Genomic DNA, 21846 nt, shown 5'->3' on the forward strand with positions numbered 1-21846 from the left:
CACTCACGTGCTCCTCTATCCAAACATCCAAATGGGCCACTTCCTTCCCAACGAGAATGCAAACTCATCGTAGTATCGCATCTACTTCTATTTGTGACTACTTGGATGGTTCTCCTCCACTTCGATTCTACTAGCTCCTAACAGCTCACAGCTATGGAAAGGATTCTCAATCCTTCTTACCATCCAATGATCAATCTGCTGGAAACCAACGCTTACCATCGCTAGCGATCCATAACTACCCAATACTAAAACACTACCGCTCATGAAGGCTAGCGGAACACTCCCCGAGTTCCAATCACACTTGCTAAAGTTATCGCATCCTGATAACATGCTCAAAAAAGGACGTCTTCAAACTACTACTCTAAAATCTAGGGTATGCAGATGGCATATAACTCTTTCATAAGCAGAGAACATAATTCTAAAGTACATTTACTAATATCGATGCAGTACCATAACAATAAAATCATAATAAAAGCTAATAAGAAAGCAAAATATGCACACTTACAACATCGGAGGCTGCCCGCGTCTCCTTTGTGATCAGCTGGAAATCCATGCTCCTCGCTGTAGGCGCCTCTACCCGGCCCTGACGGCCATCGATGATCCTCAAAGTCGCAGGGGCAATTGCTATCACCTGTCCCACTAAAACCAAACTCGGACATTGGGCCTTCTTGTGGCCCCGTTGACTGCAATGGAAGCAGTTCAGGTCTGATCCCTGGGTAGTGGTAGCAGTACAATCCCTACTAAAATGACATATCCGGCCGTACATGAAGTAGCCCGAATCACCACCATTGTCGCTCCTACACGCACCCTCGTGCGTCCTGCCGCACTTGCCACATCGACTGCGGACCTGATAATCTCTCGACCTCGAATCTGACCCCTTGGGCCTCTTGCCCGAACCTGTGGATACTTGAATCTCATACGAATTCCTCTTCCTCTTTGACTCTAAGTCAATCTCTCTCTCCCTGGCTCGAGCAATCATATCCTCCGGTGTCTTGCAGTTGGACTGTTGTGCTTTGGTATAATACAACATCCTATGGTGCACATACAACCCTAAATACCTTGGATCTATGTTTTCACTAATTATACATGCAAATGGTTTTCAAGGTATTGAACCTATAACTAGCATGAAATTGTCATACAAATTACATAAAATACTAGATAGTGTAACATACCTTTTTTGTGTGGCCGGAGGTCTTGATGTATTTGGCCTTAAGAACTTAGCCCTAATAGTGTGGAAGCCTCAAATGAAGTCACAACACATCAAGGACAAAGGTAGGACTTGAGACAGAATCTCAATGCACTCTAAAACCTTCATGAACTCCAAGAACATGCACACACACTCAAGGTGGCGGTTTTTAGGTCATAATATATATATTTATATGTGTTGAATTCTAAGAGACATGGGTATAAACCAAACCCATATCCATGGATTTTATGATCCATGGTTCATGTGGCCCAACTCTTTATGTATCCATACATAAACTTGGTCCAACATGGATCATAAGCCCAACACATATAAATATAACTAATTATCATAATTAGTCCCTATAGATTTAATTAGTCTCTTTTGACCACTAAATTAATTCTTGATCAATACTAATTAAAACATTTGATTTCATATTAATATATTATAGCTTATAATATATTAATAAACCATAAATAACCTTCTCTCAAAAGTCCATCCTAACAAATTGTCCTGATGATATGCAACCCAAATGGACCATGCTACTCTCGGGTCGAATACATACCAATAATAGTTATGGGCTTAGACACCTAATCCAACATGGACCAGATCAAAAATTATATGATATTTCTCCTCAACATCTCGTGACATTGGGCCTTTTTCATCTCCTCTTCCGCCACATACTGCAGAACAAGAAGGGCCCTCTCCCTGAAATTAGCAGTGATCTCTGTCACCGTCTTTGTAGTCTACTGGAGGTCCTAGAACTCCCGAGCTAACTGTTGCACCTCAATCACTGGTGCGAACTCGGCCCTGAATCTGGCCGAGGAGTCTCTCCATGTCATCGCGTCCAAAGCAGCCCTGAAAGCTTTACGTCCATGCATGGAATCTAGGGCTCAAAATGCCAACATAAGCTCATTATAGGGTTGGATGCACAAAAGCTTGCCTCTAGCTCAATAAAGCTTGGATCTTTAGGCTCACTAAAACTCTTATAGTCCAGATCTGAGGTTTCAACCTCATGATGTGCTCAAGGGACTCAATAACAAAAGATGGGTGGGAGAAAACCCTAAAACTCCCCCAAATCAATATCTCATAAAGGAAAGGTTAAGAGAGAAGCTTTTTACCTCCACATAGCAGCTAATCACTGAAGAACAATAGATCTACAGCCCCTCCTTTGATCAAATCCACAAAGCTCTCCAAATCTCCTTCCAAAGATGCACAAAGAACTCAATTTAGTCTCTCTCTCTCTCTCACACACACACACATACACATACAATTGAGTGAAATTGGACTAGGGTTTCTCATAGGGATCTAAGGTGACAATGGTGGTGGAAATGAGGGCCTAAGGTCCTTTAAATAAGACACAAAACTGGAAAATTAGGGTTTCCTCACACAGCGCCAACTCGCCGAGTTGGTCCTTCTGACTCGTCGAGTTGGTAGTAAAACCCGCATGGAAAAATTCGTCTCCACTCGACGAGTTGGGGCATCTAACTCATCGAGTTTCTCAGTCAACTCATAAATAAACATATAAATATTATAACTAGGAGTTGGGATGTTACAATTCTCCCACACTAGAATCAGACTTCTCCCTCAAAGTCATGCTCCGGAAACAACTCCAGGTACTGCTCGCGCATCTTGAACTCCGGCTCCCAAGTCCACTCAGATCCCTTCCGATGTTGCCACTGGACCTGAACCAGGGGCACCTCTTTATTCCTCAAAACCTTCACCTTCCGATCTAAGATTTCTATTGGCCTCTCAATGTAATTCAGGCTCGCATCCAGCTGAATATCCTCTAAGGGTACCACCGCCGTCTCATTGACTACACACTTCCTCAGCTGAGACACGAGGAAGGTGTAATGAATCTGGCTCAACTCTAAAGGTAGCTCCAACCGATAGGCTACCTTACCCACTCGGGCGACACTCTGAAAGGACCAATGTATCTAGGGCCCAGCTTGCCCCGTTTCCTAAATCGGGTCACCCCTTTTCCATGGGGATACCTTCAGGAGGAAAAAAGCTCCGACATGGAACTCTAGCTCGGATCGTTGCCGATCTGCATAACTCTTCTGGCGACTCTAGGCCGTCAGTAACCTCTGTTTGACCTGCTAAATATGCTCGGTCTTCTTGAGAACTAACTCAGTGCCACCCATCACTCTCTGCCCTACCTCTACCCAATGTATGGGATTTCGATACCTCCTCCCATATAAAATCTCAAAGAGAGGCATGCCAATACCTGGAATGATGGCTATTGTTGTATGAAAACTCAGCCAATGGCAAATAAGTATCCCAACTTCCTCTGAAGTCCATGACATATGCACGCATCATGTCCTCAAGCATTTGAATCGTCTGCTCACTCTGCCCGTCTGTCTGCGGGTGGTATGCGGTACTGAAGTGCAACAGGGTACCCAACTCCTCGTGGAACTTCTTTCAGAATCTGGAAGTAAAACCCACATCTCAGTCTGACACTATTGATGTCGGCAGTCCATGCCGTGCCACCACCTCTCGCACGTAAATCTCGGCCAACTTCTCTGCAAAAGATCTCTCACTGATAGCAAGGAAGTGATCACTCTTCGTCAGCCGGTCTACAATCACCCATATTACGTCGACACCTTGCGCAGTCCTTGGTAATTTGGTGATAAAATCCATGGAAATGTGTTCTCACTTCCACTGCGGAATCTCTAGAGGCTGTAATGATCCATGTGGATGTTGGTGCTCCGCATTAACCTGGCAACAGGTCAGGCACCTCTCGACTACCCATGCCACATCCCTCTTCACACAGGGTTACCAATAATCTCTCTTCAAATCCAGATACATCTTAGTGGCCCCTGGGTGGATCGAGAATCTCGACTTATGTGTATCCTCAATCAGTATGCACCGAGCTCTAGCGGTATAGGGCACCCAAATCTGCCCACGAAAAGTCATAAGCCCTTGAATATCCATCTTAAAATCGAAAACCTATCTGATCACCCGCTACCTCTTGCGGTTCTCTGGCCTCACAGCCTCCACCTGGGCCTCTTGGATGGTATCTAAGACTGGAGTCATCACCGTCATCCTCATACACACATCACGGATAGGAGCACTCGCTGCTCTACGGCTCAAGGCATCGGCTACCATATTAGCATTTGCCCGGATTATACAAGATCTCATATTCGTAGTCTTTCACTACATCCAACCACCTCCTCTGTCTCATATTCAGGTTGGGCTAATCCATGAGGTACTTCAGGCTCTTGTGGTCCGTATATATGGTACACCGGACCCCATACAAGTAGTGGCGCCATATCTTGAGGGCGAACACCACCGCCCCCAACCTCAAATCATGGTTGGGATATCTCATCTCATGAGGCTTCAACTGCCTCGATGCATATGCTATCACATGCCCCTTCTGCATCAACATCACACCTATCTCTGATATGGATGCATCACAATAAACTACAAAGTCCTCCACTCCCTCGGGAAGGGCTAGAACTGGACCCTCGCACAATCTTTGGCGAAGAGTCTCTAATGAGGCCTGCTGCTCGAGCCCCCAGGCAAATGTAACACCCTTCTAGGTCAATCTGGTGAGAGGAACGACAATCTTGGAGAAATATCCAATAAACCTATGATAGTAGCCGGCTAAACCCAGAAAACTCCTGATCTCGGATGGGAATCTCGGCACCTCCCATCTCATAACTGCCTCAATCTTGGCCGGGTCGATCAATATCCCATTCTGATTAACGAGGTGACCCAAGAACCGGACCTCTCGTAACTAGAAATCACACTTGGAGAATTTGGCATAAAGCCTCTCTGTCCTCAATACCCCAAGAATCTCTCGAAGGTGCTCCTCGTGCTGCTCTCTGGATCTCGATTACACCAGAATATCATTGATGAACACGATCACCGATCAATCCAACATGGGTCTGCACACCCAGTTCATGAGATCCATGAATGCTGCCGGTGTGTTGGTGAGTTTGAAAGGCATCACCACAAACTCGTAGTGCCCATAACGAGTCCTAAAGGCCGTCTTTTGGATATCCTCCTCGCAAACTCTCATATGATGATATCCGTATCTCAAATCAATCTTGGAAAACAAAGATGCCCCTTTTAACTGATCGAATAAATCGTCGATCCTCGATAGTGGATAACGGTTCTTGACCGTCAGCTTGTTCAACTCTCAGTAATCAATGCACATCCGGAGTGAACCATCCTTTTTCTTGACAAAAAGGATCGGTGCTCCCCACGGTGAGCTACTCGGCCTGATAAAACCTTTCCCCAACAGCTCATGGAGCTGTAAGGATAACTCTTGCATCTCTGGTGGCACAAGACGATAAGGTCCCTTGGCAATAGGCACCGCACCCGGAACCAAATCAATCCGGAACTCTACCTGCCTCTTGGGAGGCACGCTCGATAACTCCTCGGGGAAAACATCTGAGAACTCACACACTATCGGGAACCTCAGAGATAGAACTCCGCCTCTCTATAGCAACTCGCGTATCCATCACATACGCCAAAATCCCTTACAACTCTGCTGTATACTCTGTCTCGCTCTGGCAGTAAAGCAGAAGGTTGATCCAGATCTAGTACCCTCACCATACACCGTAAGCACTCCCCTATTGGGGTCTCGTAAGGTCACCATCTGTCGCTCATAGTCGATCACCTCTCCAAACCGACTCAACCAATCCATGCTCACTATGACACAAATATCACATAAATCGATCGGTACCAGGTCTATCGGGAACTCAACACCAAAAATCTCTAGTACACATCATCAGAATACATCAGTAGCAAAAATCGTATGCTCGTTGGCTATAGAAACCATTAGAGGTCGATTCAATGCCTCATGTCGAACACTGATATGATTTCATATGATTTCATATTAATATATTATAACTTATAATATATTAATAAACCATAAATAACCTTCTCTCAAAAGTCCATTATTCATCAATACTAATTAAAACATATGATTTCATATTAATATATTATAACTTATAATATATTAATAAACCATAAATAACCTTCTGTCAAAAGTCCATCCTAACAAATTGTCCTGATGATATGCAACCCAAATGGACCATGCTACTCTCGGGTCGAATACATACCAATAATAGTTATGGGCTTAGACACCTAATCCAACATGGACCAGATCAAAAATTATATGATATTTCTCCTCAACATCTCATGACATTGGGCCTTTTTCATCTCCTCTTCCGCCACATACTGCAGAACAAGAAGGGCCCTCTCCCTGAAATTAGCGGTGATCTCTGTCACCGTCTTTGTAGTCTACTGGAGGTCCTAGAACTCCCGAGCTAACTATTGCACCTCAATCACTGGTGCGAACTCGGCCCTAAATCTGGCCGAGAAGTCTCTCCATGTCATCGCGTCCAAAGCAGCCCTAAAAGCTTTACGTTCATGCATGGAATCTAGGGCTCAAAATGCCAACATAAGCTCATTATAGGGTTAGATGCACAAAAGCTTGCCTCTAGCTCAATAAAGCTTGGATCTTTGGGCTCACTAGACCTCCTATAGTCCAGATCTGAGGTTTCAACCTCATGATGTGCTCAACGGACTCAATAACAAAAGGTGGGTGGGAGAAAACCCTAAAACTCCCCCCAAACCAATATCTCATAAAGGAAAGGTCAATATAGAAGCTTTTTACCTCCACACAGCAGCTAATCACTAAAGAACACTAGATCCACAGCCCCTCCTTTGATCAAATCCACAAAGCTCTCCAAATCTCCTTCCAAAGATGCACAAAGCACTCAATTTAGTCTCTCTCTCTCTCTAGCTCTCTCTCTCTCACACACACACAATCGAGTGGAATTGGCCTAAGGTTTCTCACATGGCTCTAAGGTGACAATGGTGGTGGAAATGAGGGCATAAGGTCCTTTAAATAGTACACAAACCCAAAAAATTAGGGTTTCCTCACACAGCGCCAACTCGTAGAGTTGGTCATTTTGACTCGTCGAGTTGGTAGTAAAACCCGTGTGGCCAAATCCGTCTCCACTCGATGAGTTGGGGCATCCAACTCGTCAAGTTTCTCAGTTACCTCATAAATAAACATATACATATTATACCTGGGACTCGGGATATTACATAATACATGGTGATACCAACATCAAATGAACATGGATTTGGAACCTTTCAGGTGTTTAGATCTCTCATAAAGTGAAGTTAAGAATCAATTGGGCAATAGGATGAGACACTCATGGTGATCATCTCAGTCCAAATTTTATCGGTCATCTAAGGAATTGTGAAAGAGTCTCACAAGTTATCTCCATCCAAACCACTTCCATTAGGAGTGTTAATTGGATAGAGGAACATATTATTCATTGACTTTGTACTAGATGAGTTGCACTATGTTTACTAATAGTTTATAGAAAGTACCATAAATGGTGTTACAAGAAGTCCTTTGGTCTTGTGCCAAATGAGAAGCTTCATGAAACACTCTATGAGATATGAAGTGGGATTCACTCCTCGTTTGCACATATGAAAGTCTATGATTTTGAGGCTTACGCTTGTTGTGAAGCGCTCGACAATCTAGAACTTAAAATAGAGATGTGTTATCTCGTTTGAGAACCCATCAAGCATTTTGGATAATTGTTCAAGAATCCTTTTAAAAACAAAGTGTATGTTTCTCTAAGGGCAGTCTTCCAATATATATATATATATATATATATATATATATATATATATATATATATATATATATATATATATATATATATATATATAGAGAGAGAGAGAGAGAGAGAGATGATATCCAAAAGGGATAGTGGGAGCCATATTCATCTTGATAAGATTCGAGAGTCAACCAACAAAGAACCTAAATTTGGACCTAGTATTCAACTCGATATTGAAAGAGATGTTGAGGAAACTAACATACCTCCACCTCTTCCTTATATATTTGATAGTGGACGTCATACACATAGTTATATAAGATTTTATATTATTGAAGTATATGAGACACTTGTAGATAACAATCAGAGTATACCAGCTGTCGGAAGCTATGGTAGGCCCTAAAGGCTATAACATGGAAGGAGGAAATAGAGAGCAAGATTCATTCCATAAATGTTTGAAACTTGGTAGATCAATCACTTACACTTAACCATTAGGTGTAAGTGGATCTTCAAGAAGATACAAGGATGGATAGGAACAAACACATGATCAAACCAAGATAAGTTGTGAAGGATGTGAATGCTTGAGAAGTTCCTTATGGGAATGAAATAAGCATCTCATAAGTGGAATATTTCAATAAGAAAATTCAAATACTTTTAATTTCGAGAAATAAAGATGAGCCATACATATATCAAAGCTAGTGGGAGTAACTGGAATCCTTTTTCAATGAGACAGTTAAAGGAGTTTGAATTTCAAGAAACATAGATGAGCCATCTATATATATATATATATATATATATATATATATATATATATATATATATATATGAGTGTATATATATATATATATATATATATATATATTTATATGTGTGTGTGTGTGTGTGCGAATGCTAGTGGAAGCATTGTAATCACCCTTGTATTGTATACAAATAATTTATGATTCATAGGAAACTATGTTCTAACTTAGCAAGTGTAAAAAAATTGGCTTGGTATGAGAATTGTTTCGCTATGATATACATGGGAGATACATAACACGTACATAATAAGTGTTGGATTAATGTCTAAGTCCATAACTATAATTGGTAAGACTTAACCCGACCCGGCATGGTCCATTTGGGTTGCATGGCATCATGCACTTGGATAGACTAAAATGAGAGAAATAAGACACTTATGGTTATTAATATATTATAAGTTCTAGTATATTAATAATAAGAATAATAAGATTATTTAATTAGTATTGATCAAGAATTAATCTAGGATTAATTAAGTGGTCAAAAGAAGACTAATTAAATATATGGGTTGATTGTGCAAATCATCCATAATTTATATAGTGGGCCAAAGCTCCATGGATAATCAAGTTGGGTTAAACCCATAGGATGCTCCATGGAGGTTACATAACCCATGGGTCATGGAAATGAAAGTTCATGACAATTAGGGTTTACATGGTGTAACCCTAATTGTAACACACTATATAAGCATCATATTATTCACCAAAATCGGTCACTAGTGTGTGTAAAAGAAGGGCTAGCCGATTTCATGAGGTGTAGATTTCTCTCAAGTCATTCCAAGTGTATTTGGTGTTGTGTGAACCATTTGAGGTGTCACACTTGGGGCACTAGGCACTCAAGCTTCATGAGGACATTCAACATCAAAGAGGTATGTATTTTATCTTGTTATATTCATTGTTTTGTATGCTAGATTGGGATAATACCTTGGAAGTTCATATTTGCATGTATAATAGTGAAAACATAGATCCAAGGTATTTAGGGTTGCATGTACACTTAGGAGTGTTAGAATGCTCAAAACCCAATAGTGGTATCAGAGCCTAGGCTTGTTTTCTTGTTATACTTGCAAAAGTAGCTGAAAAAACGAGTTTTGATGTTGTCTGCCCAGCAGACTCACCGAGTCCATGAATGGACTCGCCGAGTCCAAGGCAAAATGCATCCAACTCGCTGAGTTGGTTCGTGCACTCGACGAGTTGGACCCCCAGACAGCATAAATTCGACTTTTTTGGCTGGAATTGGACTAGGAACATTACCCTAAGATGTTTTTTGGACTTACAAACTTGTTTTTGATGTGGTAATGTTCATGCTAATCCAATTTCAAAGATAATTGTTAATAGATTCATGTTTTGAATTAGTTTAGTGATTAGGCTAATTACATGAAAAAGTTTGATTTGAATTATCTTGTTCTTATGAGTTGCTTAGATTAATAGAAAGTTATGTGAAATTATTGTTTTCAATCCAAATTAATCTAAGATTTGATTCTAAAATGTGTTTTTGTAACTTGTCCTCAAGTTATATGAAAAGTCACATTTAAGTTTCATAAAACTCATAAAAGTTGGCAATGGTTACAAAAGATGAAGAGTCTTGTCCTTAAGTTATGGAGGTTCAAGAGTCACTTCATTAAGTAATAAAATGTGTAACCTTAATTAATTTCATAAGTTATAAAATAAAGATAAGTTAACTCTTTTATTAGTTTAAAGTCTTCCATAACTTGTCCTCAAGTTATGGAACTTGAAGAGCTTTTGGATTAAAACTACTTTAAACACATAAGTTATGGAATTAATTAGTTTTGAATAGTCTCAAAACTTGCCCTCAAGTTTTGCCATTTGTAAAGTTTTCTCTTATGAATACTTTAGTTCCAAGTTAGCCCTTAGAATTTTAAAAGTTAAAATTCAACCCTTATACTTTATAATATTATAAGTTAATAATATTTATATATATATATATATATATATATATATGTATAAGAGCAAGTCAGTCTTACCGTTAGTAGGCCTCATTCACGAAGCCGGTCTATAAGGGGGGTATAAGGTTACTGACTATAAAATGGTAGTTTAATGGGTGTCCACTCTCACCCACCGCTTCCTTGACCGGTGGAGGGTCGTTAGCCGAACGGGTTTGACAGGACTATAATTCTCCCTTCATTAAAAGTATTAATGATAAATACTAAGTAACTAAACTCTTAATAATACCCGATCTTAGTTACTTAGGAAAATGTGAATAAGGTGCTAATCCATGAAATTACACTTTGCACTTTGTTTAAGTCGGTTAGTGGAGCGTGTGTGGTTAACCGGCACATTAACTCGTATTTAACAAGGTAGGCAAAGGGTAACTTAATGTTTATCATAGTATCGATGGAGCGTGTGTGGTTAACCGGCACATCGATTGAGGGGTAAACACTTAAGGGTACCAAGTAATTTGCATGGTTACTTCACACCTTGTTTTGTGATCCTCGGCATCCCAGTCACAAAACCTGAAGGGCACACTCGAGATTGAAACATGCCATTGAACAGTTCAATGAATCTTAAAGATCTAGGAGTTTCAAAACCAATTAAAACCTAATAATACATTTCATTTATCTTGGTGGAAGTTGGTGATTCGTCATTCACCTAACTTCAAATATTTTATAGCTTGGATTACGGCATCCCTCTTCTAAGTTATAAAATAGTTTGTTGGGTCCTAGCCTTAACATTTCATATTGGGTGTCATATTAAGGACTTTAGATCAACTATCTTGAATATCTCCCAAAAGATGTCTGGTTTAGACATCTATGATCTTCCCAAATCTCTTGAAACAAGCTTTCCTAAATGAAGGTGATGTCCCATGGAAATCATACTTCTTTCACCTCATATAATTATTCTCCCTAACCCACAAGTTCTTGAAAAGTTTAAGGTCACTCAAGCCCTATTGGCAAGCAAAGGTCTATGTGTGATCACATCTTGGAGATGTAGTCACATATTGACAAGCCGGGAGAGTTGGGTGTCAAAGTCTTGAGAAAGTTGGTGGCTCAACTACTTTCTAAGTCTCATAGTGAGTTCCTTTGGGACTCCTATGAAATAGACTATGACAAGACCCTTAATGATCTTATCTATTTGCTAAGATCAACTTCCTAAAACTTTATGGAAATTGACAATGATGACATTGGATATCCAGTAAAGCTTTCTCTTCCCAATGGAAAGGGATCGGCCATAGTCAACTCAGTTGACCAAATGGTAAAGAGAAAAGCTAAGGCTGTGATAGTCTCATGTACCATTACCAAAGGATCGATATGTTTATATTGCCAAAGGAAGGGGCATTAGTTACGAAGCTGCCAAATTTACCTAAGGGTGTTAAAGTCAATAAGTTTGACTCTACTTCAGGTAAAGTCCACTATCTAACTCTGCTAAGTTTCTATTCTGAGATTCTTGATACATAATGTGACTGGGTCACATGTTGATGTTTTAAGAATCAAAGAAAAGTAAAGGAACTTAAAGAAAGAATATGCTGAATCTGATCGCGTAGATGGATTTCTATCACATAGTTTAAAGATTGGATTCTTGAGCTACTTCTTAGGAGTTATGAGATATTGCTTAGGAATAGACAATAACAAGTTTTCATATGGATTGTAAGGATAAGTTTTTCCGCAAAGTTTTTAAAATAAATGGAAAATTTCTGGTTTTATTTATTTTAAAATATCCTTACAATGGCATCTGTGAAAATTTTTGTTGCTTACAGGATTCCATTAATAGCAAGAGTGGAAATATGAAATTGATTCTTTCATTTGTGGTAATGTCTAAATTTACCAAATAAGGAAAGATTCTCATCACCCAAGTTTCAATTGGACCGGAACATGGAATCATGCAAGTTGTATAGCATGATGACTGAGAACTTTCAAGTATTGGAAAATTAAGACTAATTACTTGTTCACATGGATGTGTGAGTCAAGTAATGGACTAAGGGATCGAGTACACATTCTTTTGCACTGATTAAGTCCACCACAAAAGATCGACAAGACTATTCGTCATAGTTTACTAAAGCTCGGTAAATTTGATTATACTTACAAGCTTAAGTGTAATTCTGAGACATTAGAAAAGGTTCCAATGTAAGGCATAGCGAATAAGAAGAATCAACTGAGGCAGAAAGATAAAAGTTTCTCAAATTTGAAAAGATGGGAGAGTACTTTAGTATCAGTTTTGTGATCATCTTAATGATTAAGAAACCATAGCACAATTAGTTCTCTAAGGAAATCTTAGTGCATTCTTATGACTAAGAAGAGGAACTTGAATTGTTGAAATGCTTAAATCAAGAAGATGAGTCATACTTTGTTCCAATACAACTCTTAGAGTCATACTCCAAGATTGTAATTTGAGTGACATGTCTTAAAGAAGGTTTAAAACACTTGTCAAATGTAAGAGTAAAAGTTTTCTACTCTTGTACATTTGAAATTGGTAAGTTGTGATGTTTTGGACAAAACAAAGACCAACTAAGGCCAATTGTGTGAGGTGTTTGTTTGGATTAGAATCCAGACTATCTCTTGAATATTTGACAGGGGAGTCTTATATGTCAAGAGGACAGTGGGAGTCTTAAAGGTCTTGAAAGTCTCAAGAACTAATCAAGAATAAAACCTGAAGTTCTTCACTAGCACACGACTTGAGGTTCATAACCTATCGTGTTGACATATTCTGTGCCCATTCCAATTAAAGTTGGCTTTGCATATGAATTCTTAGAGTTCTCAATTGGTTGCACACCAACTTGGAAGCAATAGTAGGCCCTTGAGCTGCCAGGTGGCAAGAAATTAAGATTGAGTTCAGTCCATATGAGTTTGGATTTGTCATTATCCTTGTCCTGTGACTATGGTTTTGACAATTCACATGGATAAGAACACAGACACCATTAAATCTAAGTGTCATAAGGTTTCTCTCCGATTCATGAAAATGATGGTGAGGAAACACTTTCACTAAGTAGATTTTAGCTAGATAGCAATTGTGATATTTGCATTCTCAAAGTCGTTAGTGGAGCGTTTGTGGTTTACCGGCACACTAACATGGACTTGTGAGAAGTGGCAAAGGTCTAAACAATCAAGACTATGATTATGGCATCCATTTTCATAGTTCTTAAACTTGTTTAGACACACCTGTGAGCTATCTAAGATAAGGTGTATGATATTGATAAAGTTTTATCAAAGCAATCTAGTATCAGAATTCTGAACTTTGGTAACAAAGTCAATAAAGTATTGATTTCTAGAAGTCCAGTTGATTTCTGAATACATGTCAAAGCTAGTGGGAGCATAAGTGTTATGCTAATAATCATCATGTTAGTGGGAGCATGATAATTATGATAAGTATTGCAAGTTAGCAATGTTAATTATAGAAACAAAAGGTTTCAATTGGGAAAAAGTTGTTTTCCTATAATTAAAGGAGAGGAAATTATACTTCATCTCAAATCTAAAAGCTTAGATTGAGGTTTTAATCATTTAGTCAAGGATATATATATATATATATATATATATATATATATATATATATATATATATATATATATATATATATATGAATTTCATGTTGGAATGGCTCAACATAAGGAAATTCTGTATATGGGTTCATTATTTGCGTTCTAAAATTCGATTATGATTATCGAATCCCTTTTCATAATCTGAATTATGAGAACTTGGCAAATAGAAATGAAAATATTATAGCAAAAGATTGGTTTAGTCTTTATGAGAGACATCATGAATCGTGTCCCATATGCTTCGGATATAGGATCGATTACATGTGCTATATTCATCCTTTCTAAAATTTTTCCAAATGCCTGGGGCATTAAGAAGGGAAAAGGTCTAGAATTGGATATGACTAAAAGGATTAAACAATTGTCGAGGACAATCTAAGTTTTACCAAAGATTGGTTGCTCAAGAACAATTGGAAGTATAGTGATAATTCTGGAAGGACCATATTGACATAATCTGTAAGGAGGCAACTCTTGTTCAGAAGTGATAGTCAAAATGTAATCTAGAAGTGTTTCAAAGTTAGAAATTATTCAATCTGTGTAAGATTAGGAAACTTAATGCAAGAAGGATGTTACCAAGGAGCTGATCTCCTATGGAATGCTCTATAATGCTTGTTGTCAAGTCTTTTTGACTTTGTGCATAATCATTACAAGAGGATCAATGCATATAAGTTTAGAATCAAACAGATTTTAGTAAATGGCATGAATTTGGAATTCTTGCATTTGCAGTAAGGATTTGGGACTGTGAAAGAGGATCATTGGAGTTATGTTCAATTGATCTAATTCACAAAGTGAAGATCATAGACAAACATAGTATGCATACTTGGTGTATGGCATGACTAGTGTTTAGAAAAACATAGTATACATGCTTGGTGAATGGGACAACTATTGTTTTAAATTCAAGAATAAAGTTGATAGCTGAAACAGTATACAATGAATAACGTGTAATCATATGGTGATAAATAAAAGGTGTTTTATTTATGTTCATAGGTTTTGATACCATATTGGATTCGATTATTATTGTGTTTCAATTTGCATGTTTTGACTACCAGAATAACTAGGTCATTGTTCTGATTGACTAAGTTATTCAAACCATCCACAGTCGGTCATATGTTGGAAGTATATATGAATCAAGACTGTCATAGGTTGGTTTATAGAGGTCTAAGATGTTGGACAAAGGGCTACAACACCCATGAGTGCTCATAAGTTCTGAGTATTGGATTCAACCCGCGCTCATTGGAATCACTTCATGGATTTTATCACGAGTGATCATGAGACGATAATATCTTATATTCTTCAAACCTAGAGATATGAGTTGGTTATACATTAATTGCACGAAAAACGCATACGGTAACTCAGTGTTATAAAACGTGCCTTTGTGTATGATTCAACAAGTAGTAGAACAAGCCATATGAGTCGAAGTTTATCCATTCCTTTTAACTTCAGGATAAAAGCGATATCCATGGGCCCCTCAATGATTTGATGATGACAAATGGAAGTGCTTGGCCAGGCCAGGACTGATTTGATTTGTTCAATTAGTCAGTCGTCATAAATCGGAAATCGGGAAACAACAAATGGACAGAGAGAATGATTATAATCCATGTCTCAGTCCATACGATATCTAGAATGGAGGAATATATGAACCCTTATCTAATGGACAAGTCATTGACAAAGGTTAGAGTTCATCTACAAGGTCAGAGTTCGACAGAAGCTTTTGAGAGCTACGATTGCCAGTCGGTTCTTGAAGTCACACGCAATAATAGTTTTAGACTTATCCAATTGGGAGACTGATGGATTAATGTCTAAGTCCATAACTATAGTTGGTAAGACTTGACCCGACCCGGCATGGTCCATTTGGGTTGCATGGCATCACGCACTTGGATAGACTAAAATGAGAGAAATACGACACTTATGGTTATTAATATATTATAAGTTCTAGTATATTAATAATAAGAATAATAAGATTATTTAATTAGTATTGATCAAGAATTAATCTAGGATTAATTAAGTGGTCAAAAGAAGACTAATTAAATATATGGGTTGATTGTGCAAATCATCCATAACTTATATAGTGGGCCAAAGCTCCATGGATAATCAAGTTGGGTTAAACCCATAGGATGCTCCATGGAGGTTACATAACCCATGGGTCATGAAAATGAAAGGTCATGACAATTAGGGTTTACATGGTGTAACCCTAATTGTAACACACTATATAAGCATCATATTATTCACCAAAATCGGTCACTAGTGTGTGTAAAAGAAGGGCTAGCCGATTTCATGAGGTGTAGATTTCTCTCAAGTCATTCCAAGTGTATTTGGTGTTGTGTGAACCATTTGAGGTGTCACACTTGGGGCAATAGGCACTCAAGCTTCATGAGGACATTCTACATCAAAGAGGTATGTATTCTATCTTGTTATATTCATTGTTTTGTATGCTAGATTAGGATAATACCTTGGAAGTTCATATTTGCATGTATAATAGAGAAAACATAGATCCAAGGTATTTAGGGTTGCATGTACACTTAGGAGTGTTAGAATGCTCAAAACCCAACAATAAGGACCTATGGAGATAGATGAAAGTGATTCGTTAGATTAAGTACATCGAATCTTAAGGAAACTCGACATGCAAAACTCAAAAAGGAGTTCGTGGTTATTAAAATATGGCATAACATTAAGCAATGCTAATGTCCTGGTTCTATTATTGAGACTAGAGGTTATGAGTTGTGTCCCACATGCTTCTACTATAGTATTAATCATATATGCCATGACATGTACCAGATCTGATGACTAGTATGCCTTGAGCATGACAAGTTGGATTAGATGAATGTAGCAAGAATCAATGAATATAGATCAAGAACATTACTAAGTGTCCTAGGAGGACAGAGGAAATTATATGATTTAATATGGCAAAGATTAATGTGAAGGTTACACTGGTTCTGATTTCCATACTAATAAACACAATTTTGTTCACAGTCGGAATTCGTGCTTTTCTGAATGGTGAAGTATTAGCTTGGAATGGTATTAGGAAATACACTAGAGTGGACAAACATAGAGTATATTGCAGTTGGTCAAACTGCAAAGAAGACAAGGTGACTATAATGATGAACTTACCTCGGGTATGGATACCAAGTCACATAATCTCACATGACACATACTTGGTAAGTATCAACACATTTGATAGTGAATTAAATGTGATGACATCATAGTCATTGAATCATACCGAAAGATAATCTTATCGATCGGTTCAATAAGCCAATGTCACAGATACAAGTCTGACGGTCAGACAAAGTCGAGAGGCATTAGATTTGAAAGATGAAATTGCTTGAACACACTTAGTTTAGTTTGTTTTGAACCTGAGAACTTAAAGCAATATAAGTGTTAATTCGATTTGGAGATTATTAGGTGGAGATCTTAATATATGATGGAGTTTGCCCATTTCGATTAGCTTATTGGTGTGTTCTCCTTTTGGATGTTCGGAACCCACTTCCTGAGTATTAATTTACTCAAACGTCCACAGTCGGTCATACTTTTGGAAGTAAGTAGTGATTCAAGGCTATCATGAGTATTAGTGGATTGTTCATAGTGAATAGACACATCATAGAGATTACGCTAACATTCATGAGTACTTAATAGAGATTTAAGTATTGGACCAACCCACGTTTAGAGATTACTTCACGGATCTAGTCACAAGTAATTCTAAGACGATAACATCTTCTATTCTTCAAACATATATACATGTGGCGTTTTCCTCTATGATTATGTTATGCATTAGTCTACTCCAACGCTGTCTGTAACTAGTAGTGATAAACAGTATGTCTATGTGTGACATCATGAAGTAGATAAAAATTATATAGTCAAAGCTTATTTCTTCCTTCTACCTTAATAAGAGAAGCGATATCTATGGGCCCCTCGATAATTTGGTGCTGACATCTAAAGTGTTTGGCCAAGCCCTGACTGAAATTGATGTATTCAATTTAGTAGTCAAATGTAGTCATCAAAAATCTATATCGGGAAACATAATCTTGATTTCTAAGATTGACCATTATCTATGTCTCAAATTCATACATATATCATGAGAACGAAGGAATAGTTGATCACTTATTTAATAGCTGAAACTAGTTAGATCAGAGTTCGGCAGCTGCATTAGATGGAATTCTCTTTGTTGATTATTAGGGAAGTATTGGACCATATATATAATTGATGACTTGTCCAAGTGAGAGACTGTTGGAAAGTATGTCTAAGGTCATTAACTATTGGTGATATTTCTAATAATAGGAGGGTCCTCTTGGGTTGTCCTCAAGACTTAAATTATGTAGCATAAATAAAAGATGAATTAGTTTATTAATTATTATGGTTTAATAATTAATTAGAAACAAACTGGAAAAACAAATTTGGGAATTAGTTAACAATTTAATTAATAAAAGAGTTAAATATCAATTAATCAATAGTTGATTAATCAGGAATATTCCATTGCCATAGAAAGAAGGGTGGTGGATGAAAATTCCCTTACGATAAGGGAATTTCGTTCTTAGGGTTATCCATCCTACATGGGCTTGAGGATAACCCCTGGAAAGCATCCAAGGCTATAAATAAGGCCTTAGGGATTCATTCTTGGCTTGATTTTTTGCCACTTGTTTTTCCCTCCTTGTGGACGAACTATCCTTATAGTTCATCGCCTCCTAGTTATTTTTATTCTACTCTTTTGAGTTCAGTGGGTATGAACTACGAGAGGGATTCTGGTTTGGGTCGTTTTCATCCAAACAAGATGGCACACATGAGAGCTCAAGGAAGAAGGTCTTTGGCTATAAAAAGTGGTATGTGATTCTTCCTTTTTATTTTCATTTTCTAGGGTGGATGTAATTAGTATGAAACCATAAATCCTAGGGTGCATGTATAATTAGGTATATTGTATTTTTGATTTTTCTGCTACCTAGTTTTGAGTGTATTTGATGCGTAGAAAACCCACCACTTAGAGGGTGAAAGGGAGGTGATGCAGGTTGAGGGTGTGCAAACCCTAGCCCTCACTTCCCTTAAATAGGGGCACAAACCTATAATTATGGCTAAGCCTTCAGGCAGCCATCACGTTGTGACCATAAGCTTGTCACGTCATAGCATACAAAACTAATGTGCGCTTATACAACTATTTCCACATCATGGTAACCCATATCCCATGTCATGGCACAAGGTTTTTTTTTTCAAGAACCTCATATTTGATCCCACTAAGTCTTTAGCTTATCCAAACTAGAAAACGGGTGTTACATAGCTTTGTTGTTGCACAAACGAGTTAGATGGACTTGCCCCCATCGTTTGCGTGATCATGTGGACTATTTTGCCTTTGTGAAGTTTAGTTTTGGCTTGTATTGATATCCTTGTCGGTTTTGGTTTTGATATTCTTATTTGGATTGCTCGTGCAGCTTGGTCATTGGTTTTGTTTATGTGTTGCTCAGTATTACAACACTGATTGCACCAATATTGCTACTTTACCTTCTAGATGCTTGTAGGTTAGATGAGAAGATCCTCTTCTAATGTGAAAATCTATAAGACATGTTGCAAAGGTGGACAACAATTGGTTAGAAAGAGATATTTAGGGTTGGACCCCGATATTGCTCTCTGATGCCTAAATTAGATGTCGATTATATAAAATCACTAGAGTTCCACTTGAGTCAAAATAAGAACTTACCATTCCTTCTGGGAGGATCGACTTTTTATAGGCGTCTGGATATAGGTTTATGCGAGGTCATGTGTTTATTGTCGTAATTTATGCGAGGTCATGTGTTTATTGTCGTAATCTGTAATTTGAACTTTTCTTACGATATGTCATTTTTATAAGGTCTTTTCCCGATATACATTGGTTTTGGCTTATGGGTAGATTTTAGACATCTCTGTCTTTTTTGTTCTCTCTTGGAGACGACTCTTGCTCGAGTCGAAATTTTGTTACCTGGATCGGTATTTGTTTGGTGAGCCGGCCTGAGTACACCATTATATATGGATGAAATGGACGTGTTATCTAATTTTTTTAATAACTTAACATATTTTTATAACATAATAATAACTTTCTCATATAAGATAATAATACACAATGATTACCAACGAAAAAACATTAATATGGCTTGAAATAATATAAGAAAAACTATTATAATGATACTATATAATTTAAAATTTAAAACAGTAACACAATTAATATTTAACGTGAATTATTTGTCACTTGGTTTATGAAAACCTTTTGGCTATAAATTATTCATCGGAATGAAACTATTCATCGGAATAATCTAATCATCCTCGTTGCTAAAAAAAAATTATTCAATTGCCACCTAAAAACTGTTCACATTATGTGCATTAAATATTTGAGTTATAATATAAATTTTAAACATGTTCTAACTATATAATATAATTTTAAAAACAAGTAATGCAATTAATATTTAACATGAATTATTTATCATTTGCTTTATGGAAACCTTTTGGCTTGAAACTATTCATCGGAATAAATCTAATCGACCTCGTTGCTGAAAAAAGTTAATCAATTGCCACCTAAAAACTGTTTAAGAAGAGATAAGACACTCTTTTATATATATATATATATATATATATATATATATATATATATATATATATATATATATATATATATATATATATATATATATATATATTAAAAAAACTTCTTACCTTCCTACCAAAAATTTCCTTCTTATTTGATCTTCTCTCTCTCTCTCTCTCTCTCTCTATATATATATATATATATATATATATATATATATATATATATATATATATATATATATATATATATATATATATATATATATATTAAATACCAACTTCGAGTGAAAGTTACTATTCATTTGGTTTTTTTTTCTAGAATCAAAATTATTAAATTCTTATCATATTATAGTTTGTAAAGCTTTTGGTATAAAATGAAAATAAGGATTTTTTTTTGAAAATAGCAAGTTTGACTCTTATTATAGTAAAATTTCATATTTATATTTTCTACACTGAAATAATTTTTATTAAACAGTTTTTGTGTTTGGAAATTTTAAACATAAATTATTGGTAATTTTAAGTTACAATTTTGATCTTTTACTATATTTTAAAGCTATATTTTTTGTACCTTACATAAATGTTTTTATAGTTTTTATTTTTATTAGTATCACTTTTTTATTTAAACGATGATTAATATGTTTAAGATACATTTTCAAACATTATTTTTTATACATCATCCATATATAATTTTTTTTTGCTTCAAAACCTTATTTTATATTTTTATGATTCATTTTGTAAAAAGGTTTTTCGTCGCAACACGCATAAATTTCTTTCAAAAACCTTATCCATATCGAGATGTGTTTTTCAACATATTGGGCTTCTGCAGCATCGAACGGACGGTCTAAACCCTAGTTTTAATATAGCTTTTCGAATCAAAATGAATGAAAATAAGATTATTATACAGTAGAGATATGATCAAAGGATTTGTTTATACAATGATGGTTAATTGTTTTGTTTTTTTTTTTTTTGTTTTTTTTTTTTTTGGTTTTTTTTAAAGAGAATGATGGTAAACGTTATTATAACTTTTGCAAGAAATTAACTTTCTTATGTAGATTATTTAATCAATGTTTCCTCAAAATATGTAAAAGAAATCAGTAGGTGATTAGTGATATACATATTTAATTCTTAAGTGCTATCTCCACAATTCATTTTTTTCAAAAAGTTGTCAAATCATCACATATTTTCATTTCAATCCAAAATAAAGTGTTATCTTTATTATTCATTCTTTCAAAAAGCTATCAATCATAACATATTTTTCTTTTAGTC

Source organism: Lactuca sativa, chromosome 5 (genome assembly GCF_002870075.4).
Source record: "Lactuca sativa cultivar Salinas chromosome 5, Lsat_Salinas_v11, whole genome shotgun sequence".
NCBI classification, from domain to species: domain Eukaryota; kingdom Viridiplantae; phylum Streptophyta; class Magnoliopsida; order Asterales; family Asteraceae; genus Lactuca; species Lactuca sativa.